This window comes from Chiloscyllium punctatum, chromosome 1 (genome assembly GCF_047496795.1).
Source record: "Chiloscyllium punctatum isolate Juve2018m chromosome 1, sChiPun1.3, whole genome shotgun sequence".
Lineage (NCBI taxonomy): Eukaryota > Metazoa > Chordata > Chondrichthyes > Orectolobiformes > Hemiscylliidae > Chiloscyllium > Chiloscyllium punctatum.
Window position 1 is genome coordinate 137,254,594 of NC_092739.1, and position 9,133 is coordinate 137,263,726.

The following is a 9,133-nucleotide window of genomic DNA, read 5'->3' on the forward strand; positions in this document are numbered from 1 at the left end:
GGTGGTGCTGAGTTCGAGGGTTGGGACTGAGAAAAGGGGGGACGGGAAATGAGGAAGGTGGAGAAATCTGCATTCATCCCTTGTGGGAGGGTTCCTAAGCGGAAGATGAGGCACTCTTCCTCCAGGTGTCGTGTTGCCATGGTCTGGCGATGGAGGAGGCCAAGGACCTGCATGTCCTTGGCTGAGTGGGAGGGGGAGTTAAAGTGTTCAGCCATGGGGCGGTTGGGTTGGTTGGTGCGGGTGTCCCAGAAGTGTTCTCTGAAACGTTCCTCAAGTAGGCAGCCTATCTCCCCAATGTATAGGAGGCCTTCTTCAAAGACCGCAACTTCCCCTCAGATTCTTCAAAGACCGCAATTTCCCCTCAGACGCGGTTGACGATGCTCTCCACTGCATCTCCTCCACTTCCCGCTCCTCCGCCATTGAGCCCCGTCCCTCCAATCGCCACCAGGACGGAACCCCACTGGTCCTCACCTACCACCCCACCAACCTCCATATACATCGTATCATCCTTCGTCATTTTCACCACCTCCAAACAGACCCCACCACCAAGGATATATTTCCGTCCCCTCCCCTATCAGCATTCTGGAAAGACCACTCCCTCTGTGACTCCCTCATCAGGTCCACACCCCCACCAACCCAACCTCCACTCCCGGCACCTTCCCCTGCAACCGCAAGAAATGCAAAACTTGCGGCCACACCTCCCCCCTCACTTCCCTCCAAGGCCCCAAGGGATCCTTCCATATCCATCACAAATTCTCCTGCACCTTCACACACATCATTTACTGCATCCGCTGCACCCAATGTGGCCTCCTATACATTGGGGAGACAGGCCACCTACTTGCGGGATGTTTCAGAGAACACCTCTGGGACACCCGCACCAACCAACCCAACCGCCCCGTGGCTGAACACTTTAACTCCCCCTCCCACTCTGCCAAGGACATGCAGGTCCTTGGCCTCCTCCATCGCCAGACCATGGCAACACGACGCCTGGAGGAAGAGCGCCTCATCTTCTGCTTAGGGACCCTCCAACCACAAGGGATGAATGCAGGTTTCTCCACCTTCCTCATTTCCCCTCCCCCCACCTTTTCTTAGTCCCAACCCTCGAACTCAGCACCACCTTCCTAACCTGCAATCTTCTTCCCGACCTCTCCGTCCCCACCCCCACTCCGGCCTATCACCCTGACCTTAACCTCCTTCCACCTATCGCATTCCCAACACCCCTCCCCCAAGTCCCTCCTCCCTACCTTTTATCTTAGCCTGCTTGGCACACATTCCTCATTCCTGAAGAAGGGCTTATGCCCAAAATGTCAATTTTCCTGCTCCTTTGATGCTGCCTGACCTGCTGCGCTTTTCCAGCGACACATTTTTCAGCTCTGATCTCCAGCATCTGCAGTCCTCACTTTCTCCTGGTAATTGTACAATAGCCAAGTTTGTGAATGACACAAAAATAGGTGGGAAGGCAAATGGTGAGGATTGTACAAAGAATCTGCATTTGGGTATTGACAAGTTAACCAAGTGGATAAAAACTTGGCAGATGGAATATATTGTGGGAAAATGTGAGATTATGTATTTGGCAGGGAGAATAGGTCTGAACAATATTTGAATTGAGAAAGATTGCAGTAAGCTACATCACAGAAGAATTTTGGAGCACTCATCCATGAATCACAAAAAGCTAGCATCCAAGCTCAGCTGGTAATAAAGAAAGCAAATGGACTATTTGCCTTTATCTAAAAGGGAATGAGATATAAAATAGAGAGAGAGATTGATGTAACTACAAAAGAGCTGGAATACTGTGAACAGTTTTGAGCCCCTTATCTCCAGCCGAAACAGATCCTTCGGTCCAGCTCATCTATACCAATCAGATATCCTAAATAAATCTAGTGCCATTTGCCAGGATTTGGCCCATATCCCTCTAAACCCTTTCTATTCATATAACTACTTAGATGCCACTTCCTCTGGCAGTTAATTAAATGCACACTGGCACTGGAGGCAGTCCAGAGGACATTCACAGTGATGATCCTGGGCATGGAGGGATTGACTTATGAAAAAATATTGAGTAGGTTTGGCCTGCACTCAGAGGAACTTAAAAGATTGAGAAACTTGCAGGATTCTTAGGGGACCTGACAGGGTAGATGCGGACAGATTGTTTCCCCTTGTGGGTGAGTCTAAGGCCAGAGGGCATAATCTCAGAGTTGGGGTCACTCAATTAGAGCAGAAATAAAGAGGAATTTCTACCTCAATCTGTGGAATTCTTTATCTCAGTGGGCTGTCAAACCTGCTTCATTAAATTTGATGAGATAAGATTTTTAATCAGTAAGGGAATCGAAGGGAATAGGGTGAGGCAGGAATATTGAGGATTATCAGATCAGCCATAAACTCATTGAATGACAGACCAGATTCAGTGGACTGAATGGCCTACTACTACTGCTTTGTCTTATGGTGTTATGATTTTTAAAAATTAATTCATGGGAGATGGGTGCTGCTGGCTGTGCCAGCTTTTATTACCCATCCCTAATTGCCTTTGATATGGTGAGCTGCCTTCTTGAACCAATGCAGTCTATGTGCTGTAGGTAGACCCACAATGTTGTTAGAAGAAAGAAGTGTTAACATTTTGAGTCTAGCTCTTTGGAACTGAAGCAAGGTTTAATTGTGATGATCTTATTTTGCTATTATCCAGTTAAAGAGTCACACTCCATACATGCACCACCCTCTGTGTGAAAATGTTGCCCCTCGGGTCACTTTAAAATCTTTCTCCTCTCACCTTAAATCTATGCCCTCTAGTTTTGGACTCCTCTACCCTGGGAAAAAGACCTTGGCTATTCACCATATCTGTGCCCCACCTCTATAAGGTAACCCCTCAGCCTCTGATGTTCCAGTGAAAAATGTCCCATCTTAGTTAGCCTCTCCCAGTAGCTCAAATCCTCCAATCCTGGCAGCATCCTGTAAATCTTTTCTGAACCCTTTTAAGTATAACATCTTTCCTCTAGCAGGAAGACCAGAATTGAACACGATATTTCAAAAGTGGCCTCACCAATGTCCCGTACAGCTGCAACATTATGTCCCGACTCTTATACTCAATGTACTGACCAATGAAGGCAAGCACGCCTTTTTCACCACCCTTAACATCAACCTAGATTGTATGTCAAATTCAGAGTGGACTGAACAGCTTTCTGATTTGGAAGAGAGAGTGCTACCATCTAAGCAGAGCTAATATCTATAAATTAGATGCTATTAAATCAATAATTGCAAGGGGAAAGAGAAGTAAAAAGACACATTGATTACAAATGTTAATTGTGATCTCAGTAGAATCACTGAAGACTTGCACAACTTTAGCTCTAAAATAATGGGTTTCACTGCAATCTGTGAATGTCAGGACAGTCAGAAAGTCAGTGCTTAGAGTGGTGCTGGAAAAGCAAAACACGTCAGGCAGCATCCTCAATTTCAACTGATTGATTTCGGTCATCAATTTGCTTAAGGTGGGCAAACTTTGCTCATCTGTTCTGTAACCCCAAAAGAGCCCAACTTCAACAATCTGAGGGAAAGGAATTAAATAATTCATTTATATTAATAAGCAACATTATTAGACAACTAACATTAAGTCAAATATTGCAAAGAACAAAGAAAATTTACAGTCCAGGAACAGGCCCTTCTGCCCTCTAAGCCTGAGCTGATCCAAATGTACTGTCTAAATTTGTCGGTCAATTCCTAAGCATTTGTAACTCTCTGCTCCCCACCTACTCATGCATCTGTCCAGACGCATCTTAAATGAATCTACTGTGCCTGCCTCGACCACCTATGCTGGCAACACGTTTCAAACACCCACCACCCTCTGTGTGAAGGATTTGCCGCGTGTATCCCCCTTTCCACCTCTCACTCTGAAAGCATGACCTATCGTTATTGAATCCTTCACCCTGGGAAAAAGCTTGTCTCTATCTACTCTGTCTATACCCTTCATGATTTTGTGAACCTCAATCAGGACCCCCTCAATCTCCTTTTTTCTAGTGAAAATAAACCTAACCTACTCAACCTTTCTTCATAGCTAGCACTTTTCCTTACCAGGCAGCATCCTCATAATCCTTCTCTGCACCCTCTCCAAAGCATCCACATCCTTTCGGTAATGTGGCGACCAGACAGTACACGGTATTCCAAATGCGGCCGAACCAATGTCTTGTACAATTTTAATATGACTTGCCAGCTCTTATACTCAATACCCCGTCCAATGAAGGCAAGCATTCTATATGCCTTCATGACCACTCTATCCAGCAACCTTCAGGGTACAATGGACCTGCACTCCTAGATCTCTCTGCCCATCACCCTTTCCCAAGGCTCTTCCATTCATTGTATAATTCGCTCTAGAATTAGACTTGCCTAAATGCATCACCTCACATTTGTCTGGATTGAAAGCCATCTGCCATTTTTCCGCCCAACTCTCCAGTCTCCTGTATTTTTTGACAGTCCTCCTTTATGCTTTCTGTTACTTCACCAATCTTTGTGTCATGTGAAAACTTGCTGATCATACCAACAGTTCCCTCTTCTAGATCATTTATGTTTATTACAAACAACAGTGGCCCCAATACTGATCCCTGTGGAACACCACTGGTCACCTTTCTCTATTTCGAGAAACTCCCTTCAACTACTCTATCTCCTGTTGCTCAACCAGTTCTTTATCCACCTAGCTAAAAAACCCTGCACACCATGTGACTTCACTTTCTCCATTAGTCTACAATGGGGAACCTTATCAAACACCTTACTAAAGTCCATGTATATGACATCAACAGCCCTTCCTTCATCTAATAACTTGGTCACTTCTTCGAAGAACTCTATTAAGTCGGTAAGGCATGATCTCCCCCGCACAAAACCATGTTGTCTATCACTGATAAGCTCATTCTTTTCTAAATATAAATAGATCCTATCTCTCAGTATCCTCTCCAGCAACTTCCCCACCACCGACGTCAGGCTCACTGGTCTGTAGTTACCCGGAGTATCCCTACTACCCTTCTTGTACAGGGAGACAACATCAGCAAACTTCCCATCCTCCAGCATCTCACCTGTATTTAAGGATGCCACAAAGATATCTGTCAGGGGCCCAGCTATTTCCTCTCCCACCTCCCTCAGCAACCTGGGATAGATCCCATCTGGTCCTGGGGATTTGTCCACCTTAATAACCTGTAGCATACCCAACACATCTTCCCTACTTATGCCAATGTGATCCAGACTAATCAAACTTCTACCTCCAATCTCAAGATTCATCATGTTCCTCTCCTCAGTGAACACTGACGCAAAGTAATCATTCAGAATCTCACCCATTCTCTCAGGTTCGGCACACAGCCTTCCTTCATTATCTTTTAGTGACCAATCCTTTCTCTAGTTACCCGCTTGCTTCTTATATAAGAATAAAATTCTTTGGGATTTTCCTTAATTCTGCTTACTAAAGCTATTTCATGACCCCTTTTAGCCCGCTTGATTCCTTGTTTAAGACTTGTCCTATTCTTCTGATATTCCTCCAGGGCCCATTCTGTTCTTAGCTACCTGGACCTTATGTACACTTCCCTTTTCCTCTCAGCTAGTCGTACAATTTCTCCTGTCATCAACGGTTCATGAATCTTGCCGTCCCTATCCTTTGCCTTCAACGGGACATGCCTAACCTGCACTACCGTTAACCTATCTTTGAAAGCCTCCCACATCTCAAATGTGGACTTCCCTTCAAATAGCTGTGTCCAATCCACATTTCCCAGCTCCTGCAAAATTTTGAAGTAATTGGCCTTGGCCCAGTTTAGTACTTTTCCCTTAGGACCACTCTCTTCTTTATCTACGAGTATTCTAAAACTTACAGAATTGAGGTCACTGTTCCCAAAGAAATCCCCCATCGCAACTTCTACCACTTGTCCTGGCTTGGTCCCCAGTATCAGGTCCAATATGGCCTCTTCGCTCATCAGAGCATTGACGTACTGCTCAAGGAAAATCTCTTGGATGCTTCGTACAAATTCTACTCCATCCAGACCTCTGATGCTAAGTGGATCCCAGTCAATTTTGGAAAAATTAAAATCTCCCAGCACCACTACCCTATTGCCTCTACATGTATTCATAATCTGTTTACCTATTTGTTCTTCTACCTCATGCTCACTGTTGGGAGGTCTGTAATACAGCCCCAACAATGTAACTGCACTCTTCTTATTTCTCAGCTCCACCCATAATGCTTCACTACCCAAGACCGCCATCGTGTCCTCCTTTAGCACAGCCGTGATATCGTCTCTGACCAGCAATGCAACTCCACCCCCTCTTTTACTTCCCTCCCTGTTCTGTCTGAAGCGTCTATACTCTGGAACATTTAGTTGCCAATCATCATGCCCTTCCTTCAACCAAGTCTCTGTGATGGCAATAATGTCATACTCCCAGGCACCAATCCAAGCCCTAAGTTCATCTGCCTTACACACTATACTCCTTGCATTAAAGTAGATGCATTTCAGGCCACCAGTTCTTTTGCGCTCACTTTTGCTCTCTGCCTATTCTTCCCTTTATTAATGCGATCTTCATAATTCTTACAGTCTCCACCTCGCTTCCGCCTTGTTTTCTCTTCTGGTTCCCAGCTCCCTGCCACATTAGTTTAAAACCTCCCCAACAGCAGTAGCAAAAACCCCCCCAAGGACATTGGTTCCAGTCTGGTTCACATGTAGACCATCCCTTTTGTAATAATCCCACCTTCCCCAGAATCGGTCCCAATGTCCAACAAATCTGAACCCCTCCCTCCTACACCATCTCTCAAGCCATGTGTTCATCCTGCCTTCTTTTTCATTTCTATGATGGCTAGCACGTGGCACTGGCAGTAATCCCGAGATCACTACCTTTGAGGTCCTCCCCTTTAACTTCTCTCCTAGCTCCCTGAATTTTTCTTTCAGGACCTCGTCTCACTTTCTACTTATATCGTTGGTGCCTATATGCACCAAGACAACTGGCTGTTCACCCTCTCCTTTTAGAATGCACTACAGTGATCAGTGACCTCCCTGACCCGAGCACCTGGGAGGTAACATACCATCCAGGAGTCCCGTTTTTGGCCACAGAACCGCTTATCTACTCCCCTCACAATAGAATCCCCTATGACTATGGCCCTACGAGTCTTTTTCCTGCCCTTCTGAACAGCAGTGCCCGCCACGGTGCCATGATCTGCCAACTTCTGCCCACCCCTGGTGAGCCATCTCCCCCAACAGTATCCAAAACGGTATACCTATTTTGGAGGGAGGTGACTGCAGGGAACACCTGCACTGCCTCCCTACTCTTTTTCTGTCTTTTGGTCACCTATTCGCTATCTCCCTCAGCAATTCTAACCTGCAGTGTGACCAGTTCACTAAATGTGCTATCCACAACCTCCTCAGCATCGCGGATGCTCCACAGTGAGTCCATCCGCAGCTCCAGAGCCATCATGCGGGCAAACAACAGCTGCAGCTGGACACACTTCTTGCAAGTTTAAGATTCAGGGACATCTAACACGTTCCTAAGCTCCCAGCTCAAGCAAGAGTCACATGCCACGGGTCTGAGGTCCCCTGCCATTGTAAGCTTAGCTTTATATGAACTAACTAAAATGAAACAATGCACCTAAATAAATGAAAAAGAAAGAAATAAAAGTTTTACCTTATATGGTCTTTTTCTTCCAGTTACAGGAGGGGGGCAGGAAGGAGATACTACACGTGTAGTATTTCGGGTTTAGCCACTGCCCAAATATAAATTCAGCCCTTACCTTCCCCACAGCCCTCGCTTCACTCATCCTTCTCTCCTCATCGCTCTGGCAAAATGGAGGCCCGACTCCCGAGGTAAGTCCCTTTTTATGCGGGAAAACTTACCCTTCCCGGCAGCCCTCGCTTCACTCCTTCTTCTCTCCTCGCCACTCTGGCAATTGCAATTATAATTGCTATACATGCTAAATACATTCTAGTCAAGCTAAAAAGCCAAAATTGTAACAGAATTTTAGCATTTTATGATTTAGTGCAAAATTAATCAACATTCTTTTTTTCAAATAGCATTCCATCAACTGTATTATCATGATTTCTGTACCACTGCCAAAGGAATTCAGCATTCATTACAATGTATAACTGAATTCTAATCATATTGTACTTTTGTGAACGTTAAGTATAAAAATTGTGGCACTTTGCCACTCAGGTATGGTCCTGTTTATTCAGACAATGGATGGATAGCCAGGAGGGCCCTCTTCAGTTATCCCCAAGGCATGGTAGTGTCTGCTGACAACAATGGTGCATTAATAAATTCTGGTTGTGAATATTCACCTTTTTTTTCAGACTGTGCATACACATACACAATATAAAACCAATATTTAAAAATTTAAATAAAATCTGTGTTTAACAGCCTTCTGCTTCATCTGTATAATTTTTTCACCTTCATTGGTCAAGGATGGTGGATCTCCTTTCCTAAACAGCATTAGGGAATCAGATTGGGTTTTTATGAAATTGGCTGTGATTATACAGTCATCATTCATCCATCTTTTATTTCCATTTTTATACTGAATTAAGATTTCACCATCTGCAACTGCTCTGCCCAAGACCATAAAAAACTACAAGAAAGTCGTGTGTGCAGCCCAGATCATCACAGAATCCAACCTCCAATCCACGGACTCCATTTACACTTCTCTTTGCTGCAAGGCTGCCAACATCATCAAAGACCCGTTCCAGCTCGGTAATGCTCTCTTCCAACCTTTTCTGTCATGCAAAAGATACAGAAGCTTGAACACATGCACCAACAGATTCACGAACAGCTTCTTCCCTGCTGTTATTAGACTGCTGAATGAACATCTCTAACTTTAAGTAATGTTGGTCTTGCTTTGCACACCTTCCGTAAGCTATAACCTTGTATGCTTTGCTCTATAATGAAGAGGTGCCTCAGCAGAGGCCAGACTGAGACGGTTACCAGAAGAACAGACAGCATACTGGTTAGACGGTGAGTATTGATATGGAGCTGCTATCCCTGCTACCTCCTGTTGCAAATGGCGGCAGCTCCTCCTGATGAAGGAGCAGCACTCCGAAAGCTAGTACTTCCAAATAAACCTGTTGGACTACAACCTGATGTTGTGTGATTTTTAACTTTGCTCTGTCTCAGCATCTGTATGTCCTTGTCTGCCTGTACTGCT